Source organism: Mercenaria mercenaria, chromosome 18 (genome assembly GCF_021730395.1).
Source record: "Mercenaria mercenaria strain notata chromosome 18, MADL_Memer_1, whole genome shotgun sequence".
Lineage (NCBI taxonomy): Eukaryota > Metazoa > Mollusca > Bivalvia > Venerida > Veneridae > Mercenaria > Mercenaria mercenaria.
Genome location: NC_069378.1, coordinates 2,835,038 through 2,848,120, shown reverse-complemented (window position 1 = coordinate 2,848,120; position 13,083 = coordinate 2,835,038). Strand labels below are relative to the sequence as shown.

Below are 13,083 nucleotides of genomic sequence, written 5' to 3'. Positions count from 1 at the left end.
AAATTTAATATGAAATATGTTAATGTGAAAATGTCTTATTCATGCAGTTGACACTTGCTATATTCACACTGTATATGAAGTAGTATAAGTACACTTCTTTATAAGCAGATGTATATATATGATAGAAAAAGTCCGAAAATATGAATTTTTCGGGACGTTCATGATATAATTTTGGATGCAATCTATTATCTGAAGTGGAATAATTATTAGATCTGGAACCACGCTTGTACAGCTTTTTTGGAAGTTGCACTCTCGCGATATTTTGGAAAATATGGAAAAAGAATTGTTTAAAAGGTAATGTTTTTCTGCTTGGTACATATATGCAGAATTACAGGAGTAATTTATATTTCTTGTTGCCATGCTTATTTACAGTACTTATACCAGTCCATTTTTTTTCAGTTTGAGCTGCAAGTTGAAGCAGGAAAATGGTGTCAAGTGTCAAGGCAAGTCAAAGAAGCAGTACTGGATTTTCCCTGGAAAAGTATGAAGAATGTCTGTGAAAAAGGTGACTGTGTTCATTTGTAGTATTTAAAGTGAAGAAAGAACATAAAAATTTTAATCATTGGAATTGATACTTTTTGTGGGGGTGGGAATCTGTGTCCTTTGTAGTCCAGTTCCTTCCCATCAGTCCTAACCCCATTTCATCTTCATTCCTGATTTGTAATCCAGATATGAATGTACAAATGATATATATCATATTTGAATTAAAATATTAGTATAGAGCATGGCCACAAAATAAGCAGAGAAATGTGTATAGATGAATTTAATATGAAATATGTTAGTATGAAAATGTGTCTTATGCATGCAATTGACATATACAATAGTAACACTTTATAAGAATTGATAAATATATGTATATGATAGAAAAGGTTGAAAACAGTTTTTGGAAACGTTTATAATATTGTTATGGATTCAGTCTATTATCTTAAATGGAATAATTATTGAATCTGGAACCACTCTTGTGTAAAGTATGGGAACAAAATAAGCAGAGAATGAATTTGTATAAATGAATTCAATATGCAATAATTGTTCATGTGAAAATATGTCTTATTAATGCAATGAACATTTGCTATAGTTAAACTGCATTAGAAGTGGTAAAGTACATTTCTCTGTAAAAATGTTTATATGATAGAAAAGGTCAATAGACTGCCAATGACAACTGACTTTTTGTCCCGTTCATATGTATAGTCAGCGATTGATTGGACTTTATTATGAAGCAGAAAAGGAATATAAAAGTGCAATAGAAAGGATTGAATATGAAGCAAGGAAAGACCATCTAAATGTTATAAAAAGTGACATAATTAAAAATATTAATTATTAGAATTGATACTTTTGTGGGGGTGGGAATCACTGTCCTGTCTATACCATTTATTCCGATTCATCCTATCCAATTCCAACTTGACCCTGCCCATCCCATTTCTGATTGGTTACCCAGGTATGATTGTATAAATAATACATAATATAGCATACTTGAATTAAAATATTAATGTGGAGCACGGCCAAAAAATAAACAGAGAAAAGATGTGTATAAATCAATTTAATATGAAATTTGTTAGTGTGAAATCATGTCTTATTCATCCAATTGACACTTTCTATATTCACACGTTATATGAAGTGTTAATAGTACACTTCTTTATAAGTAGATGTATGTATATGATAGAAAAGGTTGAAAATATGAATTTTTCGAGACATTCTTAATATTATTATAAATAGTTTATTATCTGAAGTGGAATAATTATTAAATCTTGAACCACACTTGTACTGAGTTTTCAGAAGTTACACTCCAACAATATTTTGAAAAGTCTGGAAAAAGAATTGTTTGAAAGGTAATATGTTATTCTACTTGGCACATATATGCAGAATTACAGGAGTAATTTATATTTCTTGTTGCCATGCTTATTTACAGTACTTATACCAGTCCATTTTTTTCAGTTTGAGCTGCAAGTTGAAGCAGGAAAATGGTGTCAAGTGTCAAGGCAAGCCAAAGAAGCAGTACTGGATTTTCCCTGGAAAAGTATGAAGAATGTCTGTGAAAAAAGTGACTGTGTTCATTTGTAGTATTTAAAGTGAAGAAAGAACATAAAAATTTTAATCATTGGAATTGATACTTTTTGTGGGGGTGGGAATCTGTGTCCTTTGTAGTCCAGTTCCTTCCCATCAGTCCTAACCCCATTTCATCTTGACCTGGCCCATCCCATTCCTGATTTGTAATCCAGATATGAATGTACAAATAATATATATCATATTTGAATTAAAATATTAATATAGAGCATGGCCACAAAATAAGCAGAGAGATGTGTATAGGTGATTTTAATATGAAATAAATTAGTATGAAAATGTGTCTTATGCATGCAATTGACACATACAATAGTAACACTTTATAAGAATTGATAAAAGTACACTTCTTTGTAAGTAAATATATGTATATGATAGAAAAGGTCGAAAACATGAGTTTTTGGAGACGTTTATAATATTGTTATGGATTCAGTCTATTATCTTATATGGAATAATTATTGAATCTGGAACCACTCTTGTGTAGAGTATAGGAACAAAATAAGCAGAGAATGGATTTGTATAAATGAATTCCATATGAAATAATTGTTCATGTGAAAATATGTCTTATTAATGCAATGAACATTTGCTATAGTTAAACTTGATTAGAAGTGGTAAAAGTACATTTCTTTGTAAAAATGTATATATGATAGAAAAGGTCAATAGACTGCCAATGACAACTGACTTTATGTCCTGCTCATATGTATAGTCAGCGATTGATTGGACTTTATTATGAAGCAGAAAAAGAATATAAAAGTGCAATAGAAAGGATTTAATATGAAGCAAGGAAAGATCATCTAAATGTTATAAAAAGTGACATAATTAAAAATGTTAATTATTGGAATTGATACTTTTTTTGGGGGTGGGAATCACTGTCCTGTCTATCCCAGATCCTTCCAATTCATCCTTTCTGATTCCATCCTGACCCTGCCCATCCCATTCCTGATTGATTGTCCTGATATGTTCATACAAATAATATATAATATAACATACCTGAATGAAAATATTAATGTAGAACATAGTTGCATTAAAAGCAGAGAAAAGATGTGAATAGATAAATTTGATATGAAATATTTTTGTGTGAAAATATGTCATATTCATGTAGTTGACACTTTTTGACACTTTCTATAGTCACACTTTATAAGAAGTGGTAAAAGTATACTTCTGTATAATGTATATATGATGTTTATATAGTGTTTAGAGTGAAGAAAGAACATAAAATGTTAATAATTGAAATTGAATTTGTAGGGGATGGGAACATTGTCCAGTCTATTCCAGTTCCTTCCCATTCATGCCTATCCTAGCCAACCTGACCTGGTCCATCCCATTTCTGATGGGTAACTCATGTATGATAGTACAAATAATATATAATATAGCATATTAGAATTAAAATATTAATGTTGAGCATGGCCCAAATAAAGGAAGAGAAAATATGTGTATAAATAGAATAATTATGAATATGTTTTATTCGTGCAATTGACACTATGGTAACACTTTATAAGAAGTGGTAAAAGTACACTTCTTTATAAGTAGATATATATTTGATAGAAAAGGTTAAAAACATTTGTTTTTCGAGCTGTTCATAATATTATTATGGAAACAGTCTATTACCTAAAGACAGAAAGACAAATGATTATTAAATCTGGAACCACACTTGCATGAGCAAATGAAGGTTCATGTACAGTTGTTGAAAGTTACATTCTTGCTGTATTTTGAGAAGTATGGAAAAAGAATTGTTTGATAGGTAAAATAGATTTTGTGTTTCAGTCATATTTGCTGAATTTGCTGACCATTGTTGAAGCTGTGGATTTTCCCTGGAAAAGAATGAAGAATGTTTTCAAGAAGAGACTGTATTCATTTGTAGTGTTTGAAGTGACGAAAGAATAACAAATGGGTACTTACTGGAATTTATATTTTTTGTGGAGTTGGGAATCTCTGTCCTGTCTATTCCTGTTCCTCCTCATTCTGTCTTGTCCCATCCTGACCTGGCCCATCCATTCCTGATTGATAATCTAGAAGTGTTTGTAAAAAGAACATGTTGCATATTTGAATGGAATTGTATATTGAAGTAGTGTTATAGAATATGGCTACAAAATAAGCTGAAAAAAAGACAATGTATATAAAATATTAATACGAAATATGTTAGTGTGAAAATGTGTTTTATTTATGCAGTTGATACTTAGTTTAGTTTATTATTGTATAAAAATAAAGTGTGTTTCAGCAAAGTATAATTTATAAGTCTGTACGAGTTTTGTCAAACATATTATGGATACAGTTATACAGTATTATACAGGATATAAGATAGAATAAATATTAAACCTGGAATGACATTTGTAGCAATATGTAACGGAAAAACTTGGTCAATTGGGTATATAGACATTCTGGATGTAACAACATGACAAGTCTCTTACATTATACTGTTTCTAGAGACAGAAGACAGAAGACAAAAGATGCTGGAAATGTAAGTAGAGGCTACAAGACTGATTTCCAAACCAAATGATAGGCACTGGTATATATTGTTGTTTATAATGATACTTGTAGTGTTGTTTATAAAAGAATTCATTAATATGTTAACCTGTTCCACACAGGTAAATGTCAACTTCTCCACTCAAATTAAAAGTGGAGGATGTTTGATCTAGACTTTAGCTTAAGAGGATTTAACTAATGTATTCCATGTAACTTTTACCATGATTTTAGATGCCTAAGTTCCAAAACATTAACACTTATTAGGAGAAACACCCATGGATGAAGAATCAGAAGGCTTAATCAACCGATGGTGAAAATTGTCACATGCTGCAAGAAAAATGACAGCTGGAAAGATATAATCCCTCACACCACCAGCACCAACTCGGACAGATGGTCTTTCAACATATAGTAGATTCACGGTGATACATCGTAGAGCAGATATAGCTGGTCAACTTATACAAGAATGTTGAGGTAATGAATCTTAAATTCATATTAAATTTTTTTTTTCATAACAGCCCTTTACATTTGAACTTCTGCAGATAGTTAGGGAGTACACACAAGGAACATTTAAACATTTAAACTTTAACCTGCTGCTGGCAAATGATTCTGCCTTTGCGACCAGTGCAGACCAAGATCAGCCTGTACCTCCGTGCAGGCTAATCCTGGTCTGCACTGTTCGCTATTCAGTCAGTAAATTTTAAGTGAACACCCCTTTGAAACATAAGTGGTACTGCCCAAATTAAATGATGGACCAGTCCAAAATAGAAAAAAGCAAGGTAAAGGTTAAAGCATATTGCCATTGCCAAAAAGGTGAAGTTAACTGTTAAAGTTCTAATGCTAACTGCTACAAAGTTTTTTGCTTTTTTTTTCATTTAAAAACAACTACATCAGTTATTAAACAAGAGGGCCAAGATGGTCCTAGGCCGCTCACCTGAGAAACACACAATAACAGTGTAAACATGTTTGACATAGTGATTTCATGGAAACAAATATTCTGACCAATTTTAATCAAGATAGATAAAAAATGTGGTCTCAAGTGTAAACAAGCATTTTCTTCAATTTGACCTAGTTTTTGAGCTAAGATAACCTATATTCGAATTTGACCTAGATTTGATCAAGGCAATCATTCTGACTAAATTTCATCAACCTCGATTGAAAAGAACGGCCTCTGTTGCATACAAAATGTTTTTCTTTGATATATCCTAGCGACCTAGTTTTTGACCCCAGATGACCCATTTTCAAACTTGACCTTAATTTCATCAAGGCTAGCATTCTGACCAAATTTCATGAAGATCACTTGAAAAATACAGTCTCTATTGCATACACAAGGTTTTTCTTTGATTTGACGTAGTGACCTAGTTTTTGACCACAGATGACTCATATTCTAACTTGACCTAGATTTCGTCAAGGTAATCATTCTGACTAAATTTTATGAATATCCAGTTTAAAATGCAGCCCCTATTGCGTAAACAGTTTTTTTTTTTATTTGACCAGGGTACTTAGTTTTTGACCCTAGATGACCCATATTTAAACTCCACCTAGATTTCTTATAGATAAATATTCTAAATTTCATGAAGATTTGGTGTAAAATGCAGCCCCTATTGCATATACAAAATTTTTATTTGATTTGACCTGGTGACCTAGTTTTGTATCCCGGATGACCCATATTCAAACTTGACCTAGATTTTATCAAGGCAATCATTCTGACCAAAATTCATGAAAATCAGGTGAAAAATACAGCCTCTATTGCATACAAAAGGTTTTTCTTTGATTTGACCTAGTGACCTATTTTTTGACCCCAGATGATCCATTTTCAAACTTGGCCTAGATTTCATCAAGGTAATCATTCTGACAAAATTTCATGAAGATCAGTTGAAAAATACAGCCTCTCTCGCATACACAAGGTTTTTCCTTGATTTGACCTAGTGACCTAGTTTTTGACCCTAGATGACCCATTTTCAAACTCGGCCTAGATTTCCTCAAGGTAATCATTCTGACCACTTAATGGCTTTGTATAGATTGAAAGATGGAGAAGTCTGTTAAAGAAACTTAGCAGGGTAAGGTGTATACCCCATACTGCAAATGTCTTTACCCTGTATACTCCTGTCAAAAAGCCTTCGAGTAATACAAAGAGACTGTAATAGTCAGATAGCCAGGATAGTTCAGATACATACTAATAGAAATAAAAAAGTATTACCAATTCAGAATTTTGATGTATCAGTTATTACCGATCTATTTGACTAAAATATGCATAAAAATAAAGGTTTGACAGTGAGCAAATGGAACATCAGCCAATTTATAAATTCCTTTGTTCATGTTGCAAGCTATATGGATGTATTTTCGGGCATAGAAATCATTCAGCTTTTTATAAAATTCTTCGATTACATTAGTTTTTTATCTAAAAGGATTTGAAATAATCTTAAATCTAACTAGTGCTAATGCAGATTTTCAAGACATGCCATTATATACAGCTCAGTAACTAGTTATATCACTCTACAATGTATCATCTTGAGTACTTTGGGTTACTCAACATTTTGACAAAATTTGGTGTGATTTATAGGGTTTTTGGCTGTTTAAGCAATGCAATACCATTCTTAGTTTCGATTTCATATTCTAGTGAGTCTAAATATAGATCAGACTGTCCCACACATTTTTAGGTGTTAATTGTGATAAAACTGTATGAATTGATAACCAGTCATGGAAAATTACTGTCAAGTATGGTCAGCCCATGTCAGCCATTTACGATGCTGTTCGGCCACACTGTCAGGTTTCACCCGTCGTGTCAAAGTTTAAAAATAAAAATGCTTTTTTGATAAAAAACATTTAATTATTCTTAAATGAATCAAATTAAGCATTTAAAACTCATTTGAAACATATCTACTTTGTAAATTCGAAGAACGAACATGTAGAAAAACATAAAATCTGTCACTTCCGTAAATCCTTTGAAAATTAATGAATCAATTTTGGAATTTAAGAATGTATACAAAATAACAAAAGTTCTACATAGAGCATAGTCATTATCCTAAATCTAATCAACAATAGTCACACACAAATAATGCTACTTGTTCCTCATTAATTTCCAAACATGCAACACATGCCAAGTAAACCCAGGTACACTGGATTGTTAGGTCAGTCATATGGCGACTTTCCTGCTTTTGATTTAGGAAAATGGCCTTAGGTGTTCGATTCATATCTGGGCAAAAAATGTAGATCTTTATTATTCATGAGAAAAAAATGCAGTAATTTGGGGTTTGGAACAAAATCGCCAAGATAATAATTATAACTATGCTCTCAGGTAGCCTGGGAAATGACAGTTTCTAACCTTTTTCTACCTGCAAATTGACAAGTTGATAATTATCAGAAACTCGATGAATATCCATTAACACTAATTAAAGCAAATTAAGTGAGATCTTTAATGCATATATATCAGGTATAATTTTTTCTGATTAAAACGATTATTATTTGCCCGAAGTGACGTATTATGTTATGATGCTGGTGTCCATCTGTCTGTCCGTACATCTGTTAGCAATTTCCTGTCCGCTTTGTAACTCTTGAACCCCTTGAAGGATTTCAAAGAAACTTGACACAAAATTAATGTTCACCACACCAAGACGACGTGCAGAGTGCATGTTTTGGATGTCTTGCTTTAAGGTCAAGGTCATACTTAAAAGTCAAAGGTCATATCCGTTTGTTTAGTGTCCGCTCTGTAACTCTTGAACTGCTTGAAGGATTTCAAAGAAATTTGACACAAATGTTCACAACACCTAGACAACGTGCAGAGCGTATGTTCCGGATGACTCACTTCAGGGTCAAAGTCACACTTAGGGGTCAAAGGTCATATATGACTTTGCTTTGTATTTGTTGCTCTGCATTGCAGTGCTCTTGTTTTTATTTGGCAGTTCCCTCTTTCGTTTACTTACAATAAAAAAAAATTGAATTACTTCCCTTTTATTTACCATAAATAGCTTATTTTGAAACTTTTTATAAAATTGGCCATAGGGAAAAATGAAGATCACTTTTCTAGGGTACAACATGGATGGTACTTCACTATCAAAGTCTACACCAGGAGAAACAATCCCCATTTCTCTGCTTTGAATTTTGACAGAATTATGCCCCTTTTTAACTTAGAATTTTTGGTTAAAGTTTTTGATAAAGTCAAATATATCTGTTACTATCAAAGCTTTTTATTTGAAACTTAAAATAGTTATTTACCATCAAGTCTACACCGGGAGAAACAATCCCCATAACTCTAATTTTAATTTTAACAGAATTATGTCCCTTTTTAACTTAGAATTTTTGTTAAAATTTTTGATGAAGTCAAATATCTCCATTACTATTAATGCTTTTGACTTGAAACTTAAAAAAATAGTTCTTGACTATCAAAGTCTACATCAGGAGAAACAATCCCGTATTTTGACATACCTTTACCTGGTAAGGATTTTTTGTGGACTTAAATTTTCTTTTAAATTTCTTCCCTTTATTGTTCCTGTCCTTTGGGCTTCTTGAATTTTGCTCCCACCCTCTGATGTAACCCTTCGGGTGTATAATGCCCCACTTGGTGGAGCTCTTGTTTATATTACGGTATATTGTCGCTTAAATATTTTTTTCTGCGTGGATAAGAATTGTAAAAATTTCGTCAGGCTTCCTCAGCCACTTTTAAAGTAGATTTGAAACATCTACAACCTCCCTCAAGCGTTTATAAACATAGATTATACGATATTGATTAGGCGTAAAAAAAAAAATTGTTTGTTTCCGGTATCCCGACCTACCCTAAATTTTTGGCCCGACCCTAAATGTTTTTATTGCCTTGGTGAAATTTTTTTTCAACTTTTTCACAAAAAGTTGCAAAACTGCACTTTTTCTGCTTTAAACATGGCCAGTGATGTTAGAAATCAACTTACTGATGCTCTAAAGGCATAACCCCCTTATTTGTAATCATTTTTTGACACAAAAATAATTTCCGAAAAGTCTCCCTTAATAAAAAAAATTTCCAAAAAAAAATATTTTTCCGACCTACCTACCCTAATTTTTTTGAGCATGTTACCGGAAACAAAGAATTTTTTTTTTTAGGCCTTAATAACATTGTAAACTTGATTCCTCGAAACTGCATTTGTTAGATTTTGAAATTTTAATAAATCATACATGTCAAATGTTAAATATAGGTAAGTTACTGCTACTGAACTTATTGAAGATCCTTGATTTTCACATTTTTAAAAATGGTGGGTTGAAACCTTTCATATGTGCGCAAATTGACTTAAAAATGGCATTAATGAAGTGTTTCTGCGCAATGGCCGCTCACAGCTGACAGCCGGCCAGACACAAAATCACTTGAGCAGAAAGTTTACTTGGACATCAGCCATAGCTACAATTAGCATACAGTAAAACCTGCTGTTGCCTCTATTAAGCAGCCAACCTGTCTTAAGCAGCCAGTGTCTCATTTCCCTTCATTCTATAAATGACATGCATTAAGCAGTCACATGCGTTAAACAGCCACTTTTTCCCCCACTCTCTTGGCCAGCTGCTTTAGACAGGTTTTACAGTATGCTGATTTTAAAGACAATGTCAGCTTTTTGTAAAAATACAGTGTTGATGATACCTATTCTGTTTCTGGTAAAGGACAATGAATGCTAGGCAAGTTTCTCAAACATTATCTTCTTTCCCTGACAAAAAACATTGATATGAACAAAAAAATTCATTACTTCAGACATGGATAGTTGGTTTCCTGCGAAGAAGAATGTATAATGTAACACCTGCAGCCAGAGAGTTTGGAGAAAGGGATCAGCTCAAAGAACATTGGAGGGGTCTGATGACAATATTGATATAGGTTATGAAGGTAAGTGGTATCATTTAACAAGGTTTTTGGTTATTTAAAATACTTGTGCTGCTGTATATTTACTTTACAGTCTGACGCAAGTGTGCACACTATTTTTCAATTTCAGCTTATTGAATGATCAAGTTCAACATCGATCTTTTAAGACAAAGAATGCAGCCAAGTGAAATAGTAGTAGATATACAAATAATAATAATACAACTAAACACTGAAATTCTGTTTAAGAACACAGAGTTGTGTTGTCTTGATCTCATTTCTTAATTAATAATTCAATATATGCAAGTACCATTTTAAGTACTTTGTTATTTTTGTAGTATACTTAACTCATTCTGCCCTAAAGCCTTATCTGCTGAAGTTTCTCTTTCACCCACCTAGGAGGTATATTGATATTGTCAATACAGTAAATTGTAAAGCCAACCAGGGGAGTTGGAAAAAGTGGCTGAATACCTGGAGATATTATAGGTCATCTGGGGTCAAAAACTAGGTCACTAGGTCAAATCATAGAAAAACTTTGTGTATGCAATAGAGGCTGTATTTTTAGCTCACCTGAGCACGAAGTGTCGTCCATCGTCAGTCATCAGTCGTCAACAATTTGACTGTTAACACTCTAGAGGTCACAGTTTTGGCCCAATCTTAATGAAACTGTCAGAATGTTACCCTTAATAAAATCTTGGACGAGTTCGATATTGGGTTATCTGGGTCAAAAACTAAGTCACCAGGTCAAATCAAAGAAAAAGCTTGTTAACACTTTAGAGGTCACAATTTTGACCCAATCTTAATGAAACTTGGTCAGAATGTAGATCTTGATGATCTGTAGGTCAAGATAAGATCTGGGTCAGCTGGGGTAAAAAAGTCACTAGGTCAGATCAAAGTAAAAAGCTTGTTAACACTCTAGAGGCCACATTATGACTGTATCTTGATGAAACTTAGAATGTTTATTTTGATGATCTTTAGGTCAAGTTTAAATCTGGGTCATGTGGGATCAAAAAATAGGTCACCTTGTCAAATCAAAGGAAAAGCTAGTTAACACTCTAGAGACCACATTTATGACCATTTCTTAACCAGGTAACAGGTCAAAATGTTAATCTTGATGATCTTTAGGTCAATTGGTCAGGTGAGTGAAACAGGGCCTTCATGGCCCTCTTGTCCTACTTTTCAGGTCTGTTCCTACTTTTTTCCTAGATCTTGTCTGGCCCATAACTGAACAATCTTGTTCTATATTTGGCATGAATGTTTAACTCAGTGAGACGGAATCTCAAAGGTAATTAGTAGGTACCGAGCCGAGATCAATCTTAAATTGACCACTGCTTATAGATTTAAGATAGTCTACTGTGGAGTTAAGTTTTCTGTGAAGCTGCTGAGAATCATTGACATTAAGTCATCAAAGTGAATGGAACCTTTACTGCCTCGGTAGCCTAGTGGTAGAGCGTCCGCTTCGAGTGTGGAAGGTCGTGGGTTCGATCCCCGGCCGCGTCATACCAAAGACGTAAAAAATGGTACTAGCAGCTTGGCGCTCAACATTAAGGGGCTAGTGCTAGGACTGGTCAGCCTGGTGTCAGTATAATGTGACTGGGTGGGGTATCATGCCATGTGTCTACGGCAGCACTATAAAGTTGGGCATTGTGCTCACTGCTACAAGTAGACACTGTCGTTTATTTGACTGGAAAATTGTTGAAAAAGACGTTAAACCCAAACACACACACACACACACACTCTCAAAGGTCAAGATCGCAGTTATTGGCCAAACGGCGGGCTTCCCATGTTGCCCACTGCCTTGGTAGCCTAGTGGTAGAGTGTCGGCTTTGAGTGCCGGAGGTCATGGGTTCAATCCCTGGCTGCGTCATACTAAAGACATAAAAAATGGTACTAGAAATTTCCTCGCTTGGTGCTCAGCATTTAGATGATAGTGCTAGGACTGGTCAGCCCGGTGTCAGTATAATGTGACTGGATGGGGTATCATGCCATGTGTCTGGCGTGATATTCCACTGAGGCAGCACTATAAAGTTGGGCATAGTGCTCACTGCTACAAGTAGACACTGTCGTTTATATGACTGAAAAATTGTTGAAAAAGAAAAAAGACGTTAAACCCGAACAAACACACACATGTTGTCCACGGGCATCTGCTGAACATAGAAAAATAAATAAAGTCAATGAGTGAAAATTTAATCTTACTTGTAATAGAAATAATTTAGTTTTTGTTGTGCCCTCCTCCTCCCCCCCCCCAACCCCTATGAGTGATGGGGCATATGGTTTGCTCTTGTCTGTGCATCCGTCTGTCTGTCTGTCCGTCCGAAGTTTGTGACGCATCTAGCTTAAAAACAATTTGATATAAATTGATAAAACCTTGCATGAGTCTTTATGCCCAAAATGTTGAAACTTAGTGGTGTGATTGGACATGCCAAGTAGACGATCCCTATTGCAGCCAACCATCAGTGTCTCTTTGACTTCGCTTCTGTCCCCTATTGACTTCATGACTATATGACTATGCACTGGGGGAGAGATGCGCTTTTTTACAAAAGCATCTTCTAGTCTTGACCATGTTTGAAGTTTTGGAAACAAATTACTTTCAGTCATTAAGATTATGTGTTAATTGAGTAATATAATATTACATTTTGAATGTTGTTTCTGAAATGTTAAAATGTAAGGAGTACTATATATTGTAAGGTTCTAGATAATAGTTGTGTGATCTTCTTACAGGAATCAGGGTCCTGATTAAGCTCCTTAAATGGGTAATA

At 33.9% G+C, this 13,083-nt stretch overlaps 1 long non-coding RNA gene across 4 annotated transcripts in view; it reads left to right on the top strand.

The window, feature by feature from the left end:
- Positions 1-512: 512 nt before the first annotated feature.
- Positions 513-13,083, top strand: part of LOC123539078 (uncharacterized) — a 36,101-nt gene continuing 23,530 nt past the window's right edge. For 2 of the 4 annotated variants that reach the window (XR_008368399.1, XR_008368400.1), the window contains exons 1-2: positions 515-4,989; positions 10,223-10,351. This is a non-coding gene — a long non-coding RNA (uncharacterized LOC123539078). Of the gene's footprint in view, positions 4,990-10,222; positions 10,352-13,083 lie in introns of all 4 variants that reach the window. The other 2 variants (XR_008368402.1, XR_008368401.1) reach the window with 2 other exon arrangements.